Here is an 18,769-nt window from a genome sequence, read left to right as displayed (position 1 = left end):
ATGTGGCAAAATTGGGACATTAATGCATTGCTGGTGGAGCTGTGAACTGATCCAGCCATTCTGGCTGGCAATTTGGAATCATGCTCAAAGGGCTATAAAAGAATGCCTTCCCTTTGATCCAGCCATACCATTGCTGGGTTTGTACCCCAAAGAGATCATAGATAAATAGACTTGTACGAAAATATTCATAGCTGCGCTTTTTGTGGTGGCAACAAACTGGAAAAGGAGGGGATGCCCTTCAATTGGGGAATGGCTGAACAAATTGTGGTATATGCTAGTGATGGAATACTATTGTGCTAAAAGGAATAATAAACTGGAGGAGTTCCAGGCGAACTGGAGAGACCTCCAGGAACTGATGCAGAGCGAAAGGAGCAGAGCCAGAAGAACATTGTACACAGAGACTGACATACTGTGGTAAAATCGAATGTAATGGACTTCTGTACCAGCAACAATGTAATGACCCAGGACAACTCTGAGGGATTTATGGTAAAGATGCTACCCACATTCAGAGGAAGAACTGCAGGAGAGGAAACATATAAGAAAAGCAACTGCTTGAACGCATGGGTCGGGGTGGACATGATTGAGGGTGTGGACTCGAAACTACCACACCAATGCAACCACCAACAATTGGGAAATTGGTCTTGATCAAGGACACATGACAAAACCAGTGGAAATGTGCGTCGGCCATGGGTTGGGGGAGAGCGGGGGGTGAGGGGGAAAGTAGGAGCATGAATCATGTAACCATGTTAAACATGATTATTAATAAATGTTAAAAAAAAGAAAAGGAAAAAAAAAGAAGTTATCTTTTCTCTGTTTACCATAGTTTCCTAATATGTAAAGAGGAAAATAATAGTGGGGTGCCAAGTGCCCTACTCTCAGGCTCAAATCCAAGGAAGTGTAAGAACCCCCCCCCTCCCAGGGTTGTTGTGAGGATTGATATAATGATTGTGAAGTGACTGGTATATGGTAAGTACTATATAAATGTTGGCTATTACTATTATTATTTCTTTAATTGAATATAATTACCTCATACTTGATAACTCTGTTCTGTATTTTAGATGTGATTCATATAAAGTTTTAAAGGTAATATTAATAATTTCAATGTAGGATAATTTGAAAATGCATTCAGCTGAATTGATGTTACCTAATGTAATATGTTTTATTTCAAGCTTTAAATACATTATATAATTCATGTAATTATTATGTTTTGAAATTATCTCATATTGTGAAATTTGAGAAACCATTGTATCAGAAGTGCTGCTAAAATTTTTTAATCTGTATGCTGTTAGATTATGAATTGAGCTTTTAAAAGAATGTGATAAAAATAGGTATTTGAAAATTTAGATATTTAATGGAATCTATTATATTTTAAAACAGATAATAATAATAAGTTTACCATAATAAAGAGTATTTCCACTTGAAATTCTTGGTTATTACTTATAAAAATTGCAAAAATGCATAGGATGTTTTAGATACAACTTCAATATGTTAATATGAGTCAACTAAACTCCAGAATGTGGTTAGTCCTAATTTATATGTAAAAGATAAATTAAACTTAACTGTTAGGGAAATATTGGTAAGTTAATAATGTTCAAGCCCTTAGTTTAGACGAGTGAAATTTTGCCATTTGGGGTAAAAACTCTTGGGATTGTAACTTGGTATGGCTTTGAGTTTTAATTTCTGGGCCAGTTATCCAAATTGTCATGAAGCCAATATTAAGTAAGAGAAACATGCTGCAGAAATGAGAAATGTTACAGGTGAATGTCTGGATGTCTATGCTGGGGGAGTTGAGGGGATGATCTTGGCATGGCCTTAGGTAGGATCCTCTTGACTCACTTTCCCTATTGTATGATTTCCTTTCAGAACAGGAAATTTCCCCACCTGATTAATCCTGACAGATTTTAATCTAGGAACCTCTACAAGTAATTTGAAGACAGAGAAGCAGAACCCCATCTAAAGCTATCCTGAGAATGAAGACTATTCCAGAATGCCCAAGAGAAGCTACCTAGGGTCCAGATGACTACATGAGATATCTGGGACTCGAAATGTGCTAATTAACTGAATAAATTGGGAGTAGGTTATTAGAATACAAGACTTGATGTTAGTTAATAATTATGACCATTCCTATATTCCTTTGGTCTTTTGTTTCATGGCATTTATGTTTAAGGGGTTTTTTTTGTTACCATGGTGATATATACATCTCCCTTCTCAAAATTTGTTCATTGTGAGTCTTTTGAATAGTTTGATCTGTTGCCTGATTTATGTAATTCTGATTATGAATCTGTAAAATATAAAATATGAATCTATTAAAATATAAAAAAATAAAATCTATAAAATAAAAAATATTTTAAATAGATTTGGTTTATATATAAGTGATCCATGGAGAGAGTGGAAATTCAAATCAAAAGGGGGGAAATTGAAGGAATTGAAGAGATTAGGACAGCAACAAGTGGTTAATTGTGGGAATTGAGGGAACCACACGAACTCCATCTTGTAACTCAATTCTGCAGCTAGTTCAGTTTCCTTTCTGTTCAATTATAGGTCAATTCCAACTTTTGTTTCATGAGAAAACTTTTTTCAATTATGAGGAAAACTTATTGCATTGTTTGAAAGCCCTTCATGACTTTGAAACTGGACTACCTGTTACCTTCTATTAAGGTAGGTTATGTTGACCAGAAACACAGTCAGATCCTAAGATTGATATAAGGACATTTCTCAAAATTATGCAGTCCAGATATCTTATCTGAAAATTGACCCCTTTTTGATCAATCAAATATTTTTTCCATGTTCCTCTCTGATTGTTTACAGTTAAGTTTTCCTTGGATTCAGGGAATTGTACCTATTTTTTATTCTCCCCTCACTGAAAGCTCCTAATCTTTCCTCCAATTGGAAATCAGGTTACCTAATGTTGTATTGTTTCCTTTTAATTAACTGGTCTTATTGGATTATTTTTAATGTATAAAATTGTATAAAATATATAAAATAATGTATAAAATAATGTATAAAAAAGTTTCTCTTCCCCTGTATTTGTGGTCTAGCTCTAATCTGAGGAAGGAGCCTAGTCCTGATTTGTTGGGTTATTGGCATACATCACTTAATATATTTGCACTGAAGACTGAATTTTCATTTCCTCAGTCATTTCATCTTTTGCTCCTTACAATCTATAGCAGTTAGGATTTAGTACTCTCACCACCAAAGCCATGGCTCATCTTTCCATCAGATAAGATTTCTGAGAGGCAACGCCATGTGGTTCAAAGAAAATACTGGAATAAGAGTCAGAAGATCTGAATTTGAATCCTGGTTACCATTAACTAGCTCTATTACCTTACACAATTATTCAAACAGCTGGGACTCAGTTTCCTTACATATAAAGTGAGGTTATTGAACTAGTGATGTTTTAGGTCTCTTTTATTGACATTTCACAACACAATTTATACTGTAAACTTATGGTGAAGGTCTTTCTGAAGATAGAGTTTTATTAGAACCCATTTTCTTCATTAGCAGGGATATTAGTCTTTTATTGGCTCATGCTGATGTTCATGCCAGTCCTTGAAACTAAAAAGAAAAAATGAGTTTCCTCTTCTAAGAAGCCCTACAGACAAAACCCAGGGTCCGGGAGAGTGAGAAAGTCTGGTCTAATTTCATTAAAAACAAAATAAAACTATTTTGTGCTTAGCTTTAGAGATGTCAGAACTAGGATGCAGGATGATAATAATAGCTCATGTTTATAGAGAATTTAATAGCTCAAAAAGTATTTTCCTTACAACCATCCTGTGAGAAAGGTATTGCAAGTGTTACCACGTTGCCATGGAGATAATGCTCCAGCATATGCCACCTCAGTGTCTGCCATCTAGGGATGTCTTGGAGCTGAAGCTTCCGGGATGGTCTTTGTGAAGATTTCTGGGGAAAAAGGAGTTGGATAGAGAATTCAGAGGTTTTTCTCCATCCTGAGACCTTGTGGGCAGATGCCACGGGTCATTCTTGCTAATGATGGTATTTGTGATGCTGATGTAGTGTAGACAATGGTTGGTGAGCTAATCCAAGAGCCCCTTCAGAGACAGTTGCCTTCTCTCCTGCCTTTGAGTCAGAGAAGGAAGCAACTCTCATTAACAGAACCATTTTTCTGAGTTGTTGCCTCATGGATAGAAATTTGGGTTGTTCATAGGGAGTTCTGAGAGAAATATGCTCAGAGAAGTAGGAGGGAGGGCAGCTAGTTGGATTGAGAGACAAGGTCTAGAAGATGGAAGATCCTGGGTTCAAATTTGACCTCAGACACTTTCTAGCTTTGTGACCCTGGGCAGGTCACTTAATCATTTTAATTGTTTAATTAATTTTGATCAATCAAATTAATAAATTAAATCAAATAATTTAATTAATAAATCACTAAATTTAATTAATTGTAATTATTTAATAATAATTTTAATCAATTCCTTACCACTCTTCTGTCTTGGAATCAATATACAGTATCGATTCTAAGATGGAAGGTAAAGGTTTAAAATTTAAAATTTAAAATTTAAAATTTAAATTTAAAAAAGTATTTGGGACTAAGCAAAACATTTCTAATGGTTTGTGCTGGCCAGTCCTTTGTGTTTCCTTATCTCCCTAATACTTTTTATTTCCTTCTTGATACTGGATACTCCACCGCTCTAGAAAAGAATGAGTTCGGTAACCTTAGATTGTGAGTTATCATTTAAGGCACAAAGGAGAGAAAAGTGAGTGTAGAATGGGTAAAGTCTTTTTTTAATCTTTAATTTTTTAAATGGGTGATTGTCTTGACTCTCTCATGAGTTGGTTTTAAATGAGGCAGAATTGCACAAAGTCATCATCACCCTAACTCTTTGTTCCAAAGTCTCTAAAGTCCAGTGACAAGACAAAAATCAGGATGACTGGGGATGGCCCAGAATGCAGCGGATGGCCTTTGCTTCTTTGATGTCTGACCAAGCTCTAAGTGCCCCACAGGTCCTGCTTCAGCCACTTTCATGGCCTTTGGAGCAACTTGATCTCATCTGTCCATTCCCCTGGGGAAAATCTCCACTTGCTTGGAGTAGACATTCCCCTAATTCACTGGCTGGTTTAGGTCTGTTGGTTACTCTCAATATGAGCTCATCTTCAGAGGAGGTTTTATTAAGTGTGGACTGATGATATACTAGACACGTTACAGCTTCTTGGAGCCAAGGTGAGGGTTTGGTGGAAGGTGGACACCAACGGAGAGTAAACAGTCCTGAAAAGGACTCAGCAAACCCTCACACCAGAGATGCTAATCTTTCCTGAAGACTCCACACAGCCCAGGATAGAAAACAGAGACAGTTACAGGGGTGTCTCCTGGATTTCACCCATCTCCATGGTGGTGTGTTCTAAGATGTCTTCTTTGGTTGATTGTTCAGACTTAAGGAAGGGATGAAGAAAGTGTTCACTCAGATTAAATTTTAAAATGTGTCCTGCATCCTGCATGAATTTTCTTTATTTGGCTGTAGCCCTACTTCATAGACTACAAAGGACTTATTCTCAAGGAGAAAGATATCATTTAAATTAGAAATAAAACACCATTAGAAAAACCTGAAGGAAAAGGCAAATAAACAAACAAAACTATGAATTGGAGCCATCTGCAAGTTATTGGGAGAGAGAAAGATCATGTTATACAACAAGATCAATACTGAATCTGGTTGTAGTAGAAAAGAATCCAAATTTCTGCTCTGTTCCTTATTAGATGAGGGTGACCTTGAACAATTCACTTAGCTTTCCTAGGTCTTAATGTTTTCGTCTGAAAAACAAAGAGGCTTAGACTAAATGGTTTCCAAGGTCCTTTCTGGCACTAGAGCTGGGATGCTCACATGTCCTACTAGTATGACCTGGGGAAATAATAATTATAATAACAACTAGCTTTTTTTTAATAGTATTTTTTAAATTTTTTTATTTTTTAAACCCTTGTACTTTGGTGTATTGTCTCATAGGTGGAAGATTGGTAAGGGTGGGTAATGGGGGTCAAGTGACTTGCCCAGGGTCACACAGCTGGGAAGTGGCTGAGGCCGGGTTTGAACCTAGGACCTCCTGTCTCTAGGCCTGACTCACTCCACTGAGCTACCCAGCTGCCCCCTAACAACTAGCTTTTAAATAACTCCTTAATTCTCCAAATGTGTGTACAAATATTATCTCATTTTATCTTCATCACCACCCTGGGAGGTAGGTGCTATTTTTAATCCCCATATTAACAGAGGAGGAAACAGATCAGTGGACCAGTGCTTAGGAAAGTGTCTGAGGTGGGATTTGAACTGAGGGAAGAGTAACTACAGGTCTACTGGTTTATCCACAGCGCCACCAAGCTGCTGGGGGTGGTATATCTCTACGTGCTGCTTTCTTCATCTCTAAAGGGATGTTATATAACCTCCTGGTTAAATAACAAGATATTGTCTAGATTTTAAAAAGAGTGCTAAAGTGGCAGCAGGTGGCAGGGAAAAGAGCATTGGACAGGAAATCAGGGGAGATTTGGGGATGAATCCTCACCCTGACATTTACTGGCCAAATCACCCAATACATATTCAAACTTCTCTAATCTCTGCTTGCTTCTCTGAAAAATGGGGAGAATAATGAATGCACTGCCTGCCTTGAAGGGTTATGTTATTTTTTTTAAATTTCAAATTAAACTAATTTAAATTTTGCTCTAAATTTAAAATTTATCTAATTTTAAACTAACTCTTAAAAGCAGCAATGCAAGAATCCAGAACAAGGCTGAGGGACTTATGAGAAAGAAAACCAGCCACATCCAGAGGAACAACTGTGGGAGGAGAAACACAGAGGAAAAACAATTGCTTGAACACATGGGCTGGTGGGGTTATTATTGGGGATGTAGATACTAAATGATTACTCTAGTCCAACTATCAATAATATGGAATTAGGTCTTAATCAATGATACATGTAAAACCCAGTGGAATTGTGCGTCGGTTAAGGATTATTAGGGAATTTGGGGGACAGGGAAAGAACATGAAACATGTAACTATGGGAAAGTATTAAAAATAAAACAAACACATAAATAAATAAATAAAAATAAATTAACTCTAAATTTTAAATGAAATGAAATTTAAATTTGCTATAGGTTTTTAATTAAATTTCTTTTAAATATTACTAATTATTTAATTAAGGAAAAAAATCAATTAGTTTTTTAAATCAACAAATGCTTCCTTCCTTCAACCTTACATACATAATAGAAAAAAAGAGAGACAAAAACGTTTTAACAAATAAGCATGGTCAAACAAAATAAACTCTAACACTGTCCAAAATATCCAAGAATGTGTGATTCATTCTGCACTTATTCTGGTGAAAATACTTCCACAATTTTAATGCTCATATCATTATTCTCCCCATCCTCCAAGTTCACAACAACAGAGTCATACTTCACTCTTCCTTCCCTGTCATCTCCTCATATTTAATCAATGACCAGATTTGTTGCTTCTGTGTTCACAAGGGCTCTCACAGCTGCTCTTTTCCCTCTACTCCTAGCTTCCTCTCTCTAACTCAGTCCCTTATCACCTCTAATTTAGAAGACTGCATTGGCCTGTCTTAAGAGTCTTTTTATTCCCTTTCTCTTCTGTTGTTTGTCCTCTCCATAACTGCCTCTTTCTGAGGTCCAGGTCACCTCATTCTGCTACTCGAAAATATTCAGTGGCTTCCTATTTCCTGGAGGATTAAATATAATACTGCAGGCTAGTATTTAGTGCCTTCCGAAATCTTTCTTTTTGTATTACATATATATACATGTAATATGATATTAAAAAGTTGTTTTTAAATTTTTAAAAATTTTAATTTTTTTAAAAATTTAAATAATTTTTAAAACTTTGATTAAAATTTTTTGAGATTGGAATTCTCTTCTCCCCCATTCTCAAAGGCAAGAAATGAGTTATCAATTATACATGTGAAATCATGTAAAACACACTTCCAAATTAGCCATGTTGAAAAAAAAAAAAGAAAAAGAAAGTGAAAAAACTGTGCTTCAATCTGCATTTCAGACTCCATTGGTTCTTCCTCTAGAACTGGAGGATACTCCATCGTTTTTGTTTTTTTTAAGTTTTTATTTTGAATATTTTCCCATAGTTACATATTTCATGTTCTTTCCCTCTCCCCCAAACCCCCCTAGCCCCCTTAGCCGATGCTCAATTCCACTCGGTTTTACATGTATCATTAATCAAGACCTAATTCCATATTATTGATAGTTGGACTAGAGTTATCATTTAGTGTCTACATCCCCAATAATATCCCCATCAGCCCATGTGTTCAAGCAGTTGTTTTTCTTCTGTGTTTCTCCTCCCACAGTTCTTCCTCTGAATGTGGCTAGTTTTCTTTCTCATAAGTCCCCCAGCCTTGCTCTGGATTCTTGCATTGCTGCTAGTAGAGAAGTCTGTTATGCTCGATTGTACCACAGTATATCAGACTCTGTGTACAATGTTCTCCTGGATCTGCTCCTTTCACTCTGCATCAATTCCTGAAGGTCATTGCAGTTCACATGGAATTCCTCCAGTTCTTTATTCCTTTGAGCACAATAGTATTCCATCACCAACAGATACCACGATTTGTTCAGCCATCCCCCAGTCGAAGTACATTCTCTCATTTTCCAATTTTTTTGTCACCACAAAGAGCGCAGCTATAAATATTTTTGTACAAACATTTTTCCTTATTATCTCTTTGGGGTACAAACCCAGCAGTGGTATGGCTGGCTCGAAGGGCAGGCAATCTTTTAAAGCCCTTTGGGCATAGTTCCAAATTGCCATCCAGAATGGTTGGATCAATTCACAACTCCACCAGCAATGCATTAATGTCCCAATTTTGCCACATCCCCTCCAACATTCATTACTCTCCCCTTCTTTCATTTTAGCCAATCTGCTAGGTGTGAGGTGATACCTCAGAGTTGTTTTGATTTGCATTTCTCTAATTATTAGAGATTTGGAACACTTTCTCATGTGCTTATTGATACTTTTGATTTCTTTATCTGAAAATTGTCTATTCATGTCCCTTGCCCATTTGTTGATTGGGGGATGGCTTGACTTTTTGTACAATTGATTTAGCTCCTTTTGCTTATAAATATAAAAGTTTTTTATTATAAAGATTTTTTTCCCCAATTTGTTGCTTCTCTTCTAATTTTGGAAGCATTGGTTTTGTCTGTACAAAAACTTTTTAGTTTAATGTAGTCAAAATTATTTATTTCACATTTTGTGATTTTTTTTCTAACTCTTGCTTGGTTTTAAAATCTTTCCTTTCCCATAAATCTGACAAGTATACTATTCTGTGCTCACCTAATTTACTTATAGTTTCCTTCTTTATATTCAAGTCATTCACCCATTCTGAGTTTGTCTTGGTATAGGGTATGAGAAAAAAATTTTAATGAGCAAAAATCTATTTTTTTCTCCTCATTCATCTCCTCTAATTGGAAAAGAAAAAGAAAAAAAAGTCTTTGAAACAAATATGCATAGGCCAATGAAATAAATTCCCATTGTCTATTGACATTCCATTTCTACCTCTTTTCAGGTGTAGAAACCAGCCCCGGTTGGTCCTGGAATTCACTTCCTGCCCAGTTCTACCACTCAGAGTCCTTGGTCTAACCTCAGTGTTCAGTACAGCTTCCACTGTGAACTTGCATCATGTTGTAGTGGCTAACTGGCTTCATAAAGTCAGGTAGTCCTTGGTTTGAATCCTGCCTCATCTCTGTAATATATCTGTGACATTGGGCAATCTCTTAATTTCTCTGGGCCTCAATTTCCTCAACTGCAAAGTGAAAGAATTGGGCTCCATGATTTCTTTCCAGTTCTCCAGGAAAAATCCCTAATTTCCTTAGTTATTGATACATTATTCCTTTTCAGTTTTCTTCATAATTTATGCTTAATCTGCTCTTTGTGGGTATTTTTATATTTATGCTTATAACTGCTAGTGACTGCTATATAGTCTACCAATGGAAGACAAAGTCCTTGAGGGAAGGGATTAGCTCATTTGTGTCTTTTTATACTTAGTGCCTAGCTTAGCTTTGAACAAGTTTTCCCAGAAACTTGTAATTATATTGGCATAGACTGGTGGTGGCAGATTCTAAGGGGTCTATTTTATATGTTGACTTATAAAACCACTAACACACACTATATGTTGTATTCTGTTTTTATTTATTTTGTTAAACATTTACCATTTGGAATTTTGCAGGTTGTGAGTTTGACCCCTCTGGTATAGGGGACTCTTGGTGAAGAAACTGTACTAAATGCTTACCAGCTCTCCAAATTATAGTGTTACATACATTAGTAACTCCACACTTTTTTGTTCCCCATTGATGAAATTTGGCAAGTATGAATCCTCACGAATATTTACTTATGAATTACATACATACTAATAATTATATGTATTTTTAAACATACAAAAATAGATGTGTAGTTTATTTGCTGTTTAAAAATAGGATTTAAATAAAGAGGAAAGAATTTATTTCATTTAAAAATTTTTATTTAAAATTATTTACTTAAAAATAGGATTTAAAAGGAAAGAATTGATTTTAAAATATTTTATTAAAATTATCTTATTTTATTTAAAAATAGAATTTAAATAGAAGCAAGAATTTATTTTATTTTAAAATATTTATTCAAACTTATTTATTTAATTAATTATAAAATGGGATTTAAATAAAGAGGAAAGAATCTATTTTATTTACAATTTTTAATATAAGATAATTTAATTTAAAAATAGGATTTAAATATATTTCATTTCATTTTGTTTATTTAATGTCTCATGGTTAATATTAATTAAAATATTTTATTTAATATTATTTATTTTATTGTAAATATTTTATTTAAATTATTTACTTAACTTAAAAATAAGATTGAAATAAAGAGGAGTTTATTTTATTTTAAAATTTTTATTTAAAATTATTTATTTAATTTAAAAATGGGGTTCAAATAGATTTTATTTATTTAATTTAATGCTCTCAATTGATTATTTAGCTAATTAATTTATTGTTTAGTTAGATATTTTAAGGTTTTAATTTAACATTATTTTATTGCAAAATATTTTATTTAAAATTATTTATTTAACTTAAAATAGGATTGAAATAAAGAGGAAAGAGTTGATTCTAGAGTCAATAGGAGACCACTGAAGTTTCTTTGAGTGGGGGGGAACTATGCTTTAGGGAAGCCACTTTGGCAAGTATATGAAAGAGGGAATGGAGAGGGGACTTACTTGAGACAAGGAGATCAAATGGGAAATCACTTCAATAATCTAGAGAGGAGATAAGGGTCTGAACTAGAGGGCTGGCTCCATGAATAGAGAGAAGGGGGTAGATAATGATAATAATAATAATAACTACTAATATTTATATAGTTCCTACTATATTCTAAGTATTATGCTAAGTACTTCTTTATTATCATCTTTGATCCTCACAACAACTCTGGGAGGAAGATACTATTATTATATCAATTTTACAGATTAGGAAACTGAGGCAGACAAGTTTAATAACTTGCTCAGAGAGAGATGTTGTAAAGGCAGAAAGGGCAAAATCTGATTGGATATAAGGGATGAAGGAGATTAAGAAGCCGTGGTTGACTTCAAGGCTATGAACCTGAGTATTGGAATGATGGTGAGGCTCTGGATAGTTCTGTAATAGGAAAGTTCAAAAGAAGGGTGGGTTTGGGGGAAAGGATAATATAATTAAATCTTCAATGCAAAGCACGGTCATCTCTGCCTGTTCATTCTCTGAGACTCCCTCCCTTCCACTGAGAATGAAAAGGATGGGGTTTGGGCTCTTACTCATTGGCCATTATTCCAAGCACTGAAGGACACTTTGGCCAGCCATGGGGCGAGCTGAGGTCAGGAAATATTCCCGCGTAGTGGCTGGCTCCTGGGTTGCTGTTGGATCCTAACATCCCAGAACGGCAGATGCCTGTCGCACCCCCTGGGCACCAGGAACAGTAGGGGATGGGTGCTAAATAATAACAGGTGAGCCAGATGGTGTAGTTGTTTTGGAGGCAAGCCCACAATGGCGACTCGATTCACCTTTCTACTCTCCTCTTAGTTGATTGTCCAACCTCAGGGTTATTCCACTGCTCCTTTGCGTAGGAAAATGGCTCCTACTTTGGTGACCACTACCTGGAGATAGGGCAGAGGTGGCATCTGAACTCTCCAGCCACTAAACCAGCTACTTTTCATAGGACTAGGGGCTGAATCTGTGATATCATTGGCATAAGGAACTCCTGGGTGAGGAAGCTCCTTTCTCCAATACTCCAAGGCATCTTCCCTTCAACTTACCATCACAGGAGCTATCTAGCCCAGTGGTTCCCAAACTTTTTTGGCCTCCCACCTCCTTTCCAGAAAAAATATTACTTAGCCCCCTGGAAATTAATTTAAAAAAAATTTTAATAGCAATTAATAGGAAAGATAAATGCACCTGTGGCCATCACTGTTCCCCTAGATCGCTGCAGCACCCACCAGGGGGCGGTGGTGCCCACTTTGGGTCTAGAGTATGGAGAAGTTGAGTGAATTGCCTGGGATCACATAATCATTTTATGTCAGGAACAGAAAGTAAACTCAGCTCTCCTAACTGGAAATTAGTTTCTCTTTGTAGGTACTGAATAGATATTTGGCTGTTTTCTCAATTAATTTGAATTTTAGGAATCCCTCTGCACCCCTCTCCCGCCATGTCTCCCCTACATGTTCTGGGGATGGCTAAAATTTCTGTATTAAAGAGGGGAGAGGGGAAGCCTTTTATTCCTCAGTTACAGCTAAAAGGCAAGTTGAGGTTCCATAGTTATTATCAGAACCTCATTTATATCAACATGTTCATGGGGAGGACAGGAAGTCAGCAGCCACAGACAACTTTCCTCTTACTTTTGGATGGGGAAGAAGAAAGGAGAGTGGGTAGAGAGTGTAAGGATGCTGAGGTCTTGAAGGGGTGAAAAAGGAGCATCACTTGTGGAAAAGGAGGAAGGGGTGTTGAGAGGGGCAGAGACGTAGACCAGATCCTTTCCAGTGGTGAGAAGACTGGAAAAGAGAAAGGCACTAACATGCTCATCTTTCCCTCTTCTGGGACGACACACCTTTTTAGAGGACCAGCACAGAGCAGCTATTTTGTTGAACAGTCCTTGATGTATAAGTCTGGTTCATAAAAGAGTTGCTCTGGGAAATACCTGATTAAGACCTTTTCCACTTCTTCTCTTCATTACTGTTGTTGTTCAGGCATTTCAGTCATGTCTGACTCTTTGTGACCAGATTTGGGGTTTCCTTAGCAATAATACTAGAGTGGTTTGCCATTTCCTTCTCCAGTTCATTTTACAAATGAAGAAACTGAGGCAAACAGGGTTAAATGACTAGCCCAAAGTCACAAAGCTAAGTCTCTTATGCCAGATTTGAACCCAGGAAGATGAGTCCTCCTGACTCCAGCCCCAACTCTATCCACTTCACTGCTTAGCTGCCCTGATTCATAGTCTTCTATTCACATCCTTGCCCATTTCCCAACAGGAAAGCCTAACCCCATTAATAGTCAAGATTGAGTGATTTCCATAATATTTACAACCTAAATTGTGAAAGTTTATATGGAAATAAAGTCTTTATTTACAAAATTCCATGAGAAATTAGAAAACACTCATAATGGCAGGAATAGAAGAAATGTTTGTTGAACACATGAATGAATGAATAAATAATAAATAAACACAGTAATCCAGCAAGTGTCACAAGGCAGTGATAACTCATTTAGAGAAGATAAGTCTCTCCCAATTTTTTTGTAGGACTGGAGCAGTCCCATGTGGAAATCACATATAAAGTTAGTTTCTTTTTTGTAATGTGTTATTTGATTTCATTGAATTTTTTTCCTCTTCTTCCTCTTAAACTTTTTTGTTAGCTTTTTTTTGTCATATGAGATTGTCTCTAGAAGGGGAAGAGAAGGGATACAGAAAAATCTAGACGATGAAAATATAGCAATAAAAATCTATTCTTTTTCAAATCTGGGTCATTTATGTACTAATTTAAAATTAGTAATCATCTTTTTAATCTCAAAGTACTTCCGGGAGCCCTGTGAAATAAGTAAAAAATTATATAGTGTACATATGAAATATAATACATATTATTTATAATATGTGTATATATGCAAATAAATATGTGCATGTGTATATATATATATATATATGTACATATGTATATGTCATGAACTGAAGACTTAGTGACTTACTATCACTCAGTAGTTTTATGTGATTTAAAAAAAAATAACCCTTTACCTTCTGTCTTAGTGTCAGTTCTAAGAAAGAAGAGTGGTGAGGGCTAAGCAATCAGGGTTAAGTTAATTGTCCAGGTTCATACAGTTAAGAAGTATCTGAGGTCATATTTGAACCCAGGTCTTCCTGACTCCAGGTCTAAAGCTCTCTACCCACTGGACTACCTAGCTGTCTCAGCAGTGTGATCACTTATTAAGTGAATGGCATAAACAATAAGGGTCCTTATTAAATCTAGAGGAGGAAGAGTTCATTTTAGTTAAAGAAGACTTCCTAGAAGAGGCAAGTCTTAAGCTGGATGGATAAATGGATAAATAATGGATAAATAAATAAATAAATGGATAAATAAAAAGGACTGAGAAAAAGTGAAGACTGAAAGCAGAAATATGCTTTTTTTAAAAAACCCTTACCTTTCATCTTGGAGTCAATACTGTGTATTGGTTCCAAGGCAGAAGAGTGGTAAGGGCTAGGCAATGGGGGTCAAGTGACTTACCCAGGGTCACATAGCTGGGAAGTGTCTGAGGCCAGATTTGAACCTAGGACCCTGTCTCTAGGCCTGGCTCTCAATCCACTGAGCTACCCAGCTGCCCCCTCTTTTTTTTTTAATGGTAAAAGAGAAAGTTTAAATTTATGGCCAAATAAGGATTGAACAACTTTTAGAGTTAAAGATCTTAGAACTGGAATAAGCCCCAGAGTATTGAGTCCAATCTCCTCATTTTGTGAAAAAGTATCATGAAGTCCAGAGTTATGAAATAATTTATCCAAAGTTCTCTAAGGTAGTAAGAAGCAGAGCCAAGTTTTTTTTAATGTTTATTTTCCATCTTAGAATCAATGCCAAATATTGGTTCCAAGACTGAAGAGTAGTAAGGGCTAGGCTTAATGGAGGTTAAGTGACTTGCCCAGGGTCACATAACTAGTAAATGTCTGAGGCCAGATTTGAACCTCCTACCTCTAGACCTGGCTTTCAATCCACCAAAGTAACTAGTTGCCCCCTAGAGCAGGTTTTGAGCCAAGATCTTTAGTTTCCAGCTCCTCAGGTAGCAGGATGGATAGTGCTGGACCTAGAATCAAGAAGACACGAGTGCAAATAATGCTCAGACACTAGTAGTGTGACCCTGGGCAAGTCACAAACTCTGTTTACTTCAGTTTCTTTAACTATAAAACAGGGAGAATAAGAGCATCTAAGTCCCACCTGTGCTGTTGTGATGAATAAAGAAATGAATATTCCTAAAGCCCTTAGCACAATGCCTGGCACATAGTAAGTACTATATAAATGTCCTTTCCATTAAACTACTCGATTATATTGATAGAATGGCAGACCATGAATTGGATGTAGTTAGCTGAGTTAAATTTGTGTTTTTCTATGAAACATAAACAAATATCCAGGGGCATTGTTTTCTTCCAAAAACAGCTCCAATTCAAACCTACTGGGGGCTCCGAGCTTGTGTGTGCTGGGGTATGTTATTTCCCTTTAGAGAAACGATTACAAGTATGTGTATCTTTGTATGTGTGTATTGGGTTCTTTTTAAAAGTGCTTATTTTTTTAAAGGTTTGCACAATGAGCCAGTTCTCCCCCATGTCACCATGTAAATATATTGCTCTTCTGTAGAAAACAGAGCTCCTGGCTTTTCTTTGTAATCTGTTAGCTCATGAACGGCTGGAGAGAAAAACCAACCATCTCTACAGAGCAAGTGAAACATCTGGTATGCTCTCAGGAATAAATCTACCTGTCAAAGGGACTCCTGGAAAGAGGCAGAGGTTACACATAGAAACTTGCCTTTATTTCAGAGCTTTATGGCTCAACTTTTTTAGAAGTCCTCTCTAGCCCATTTTAAAATGCATTTCAGCAACAAAAGCCAGCTAATAGGATTTTTAGGGACGTCATTTTGTGGAAAGGATTTAAAAGCACAGGAGACGGAGGTCAGTGATTTTGTTGCTGGCAGAAATGCATAAAAGTAGGCAAGGATTTAGAGAAAAGGAACTCCAGATCAGGAGGTCCACTCGGTTTTCTGGCTTTGCTCTAAATTGTTTAAAACAACTAGGGGGATTATGGCTGTTGACGAGAATCTCGTTACCATAACTGGTACCAGTTCTTTAGCTGATTGTCAAACTTTTTGCAATTTAACAAACTATATTGGAAATCAACAAACTATAAATCAGGGCTTAATCTGTTTCATTGATTGTATATTTTTAAGAAAGTGAAGGGGAAAGGGTTAACAATGCAGATTAATCTTAAAAAATGTGTCTTGGGGGCAGCTAAATGACTCAGTGAAGAGAGAGCCAGGTTTTGAGATGGGAAGTCCTTGGTTCAAACCTGGTCTTAAGATGCTTTCTAGCTGTGTTATCCTGGGTATGTCACTTTACTCCATTGCCTAGTCCTTACCACTCTTCTGTTTTAGGACCAATACACAGTATTGATTTTAAGATGAAAGATAAGGGGTTTTTTTGAGTGTCTTGCTTACATTCCACCTGACCCCAACATTAGTCAGTTGTTAAGTATTTCACCAACATATCCCTGCCTTAGCTCCATATTGTTTTGTTGCAGTTTTGCGAAGTGGAGTCCTGGAATGTTTGGAAAGGATACAGGCTAATAACCAGGGACATAGAAAAGTTGAAAGTAATTTTCAATACCCAACTCAAATAGAAAGTTGGAATTATGCATTTCAAGCATAGCAAAAAGAAAAAAAAGTCAATTCCAAACACAGATTTCAAAATACTAATGGCTTCTCTACTTGGGTGCTCTTGGCTGGGGAATCTGCATCACAAAAGAGCTCAACATGGTCCTGGTGGTAGGAACCATATTCTGAGGCTACATAGTGGATGAAGTCTGACCCATAGAGTGGGATAGAAGCAAAGAACAACAATAGTACTAGCAGAGGACAGTGTACCATGTCCCAAAAAAAAACCCTGACCACTAGGAGCTTCCAATTCATCATGGAAAGATGCTCATCCAATGATATCATCAGAGGATGCTGGGAGCTCTGAAGAGTCAGCAGCATAGGTTTCCCTGGATACTCATGTGCCATTCCTTACTGGTGTGTCCTGCCATGCATACTCTATGGTCATATGTGTTCCTTATGTAGGTCCCCTCCCCTATTTGTGCTTTGATAGCCTGTTGGAAAATAGACTCTTAAGCATCTTGTTAGAGAATTCCTTCATCTGCTGAAGTAGAGCACCTCTCATGGATTTGGATATGCAATCGTGCCCCTATTTCAGGGGTCTTGTGATCTGACCTCTCGACAAAAGACATGTTCAAGCCAGGGGTTCCCACTCAGAGCTTTAGTCCCTATGTTGGGGCAGAGGGGAGGCTAAGTTATTTTGTTGATAATTAGTGATGTATCCAGGAAGAGGCATTGTCCCCTCTGTAGGCTAGAAAAGCTGTAGAATAATTTAACCAACTCTCTTTTGCTCATCATTTTGAAATTCTGACAGTTTTCCTTTGGACTTGTAGCTTAGGGGAGAGGAAGGGAACCAAATATGGTTGGGAGGAGGGAAAGAGGTCAGTCGACTGAAAGTGAGGAATAAGGCAGTTTCCATGCTCTTTTAGCATCTAGAGCAGTGGTTCCCAAACTTTTTTGGCCTACCTCCCCCTTTCCAGAAAAAATATGACTTAGCCCCCTGGAAATTAATTATTTTTATTTTAATAGCAATTAATAGGAAAGATAAATGCACCTGTAGCCATCACCACCTCTCTGGATCACTGCAGCACCCATCAGGGGGCGGTGGCACCCACTTTGGGAATCACTGTTCTAGATAATATCCAGAGATTTTGAGAGATATCTTCCCAACTCTCCATTCCTCCCCTATTGGGTATTGGACATATTGGGTAGGCTGACTTTGGAAGAGATAGGAAAGGACATTATACTACCTGCTGGGTGAAAAAAAAAAAAACAAGAGAAATGAGAGGCAGTTCCTGCCCTCATATAGCTTGCAATCCAGGGAGATAGGCTACATATACAAATATGTAGAAAATAAAAAGCTAGAGACTTCTCCCCAATTTCTTGCCAATGGAAAGTTATCCTAAAAAAAAAGGGACCTAGCAGTGCCTTGCCCAAGTCGCACTATTGCCCCATAGATAAAATACATCTTGCTTTGTTTGGCATTTCAAGTCCTCAACAATATGAATCTAAACTCTTTTTTTTTTAAACCCTTAACTTTTGTGTATTGGCTCCTAGGTGGAAGAGTGGTAAGGGTGGGCAATGGGGGTCAAGTGACTTGCCCAGGGTCACACAGCTGGGAAGTATCTGAGGCCAGATTTGAACCTAGGACCTCCCGTCTTTAGGCCTGACTCTCAATCCACTGAGCCACCCAGCTGCCCCCTCTAAACTCTTTTTAATAGAACAATTTCATATTATTCTGCTTTTATAGAATATTTTTTATATTCTGAAATGAGAGTGAGGAATAAGACACTCTGCATGTTCTTTTAACATCCATGTAACATCAAGAGGTCCTGAGAGACCCTCCCAGCATATTGGGTAAACCAACTTGGGAAAAAATATGGGTGGACATGGGCATAAGTGGGCAGCAATCTGCCTTGTTGAAGAGGATATTCCCAT

The sequence above is a fragment of the Gracilinanus agilis genome, chromosome 4, assembly GCF_016433145.1.
Source record: "Gracilinanus agilis isolate LMUSP501 chromosome 4, AgileGrace, whole genome shotgun sequence".
In the NCBI taxonomy this organism is placed as follows: Eukaryota; Metazoa; Chordata; class Mammalia; order Didelphimorphia; family Didelphidae; genus Gracilinanus; species Gracilinanus agilis.
The sequence above is the reverse complement of the archived record's forward strand: the minus strand, read 5'-3'. Positions refer to the sequence as shown.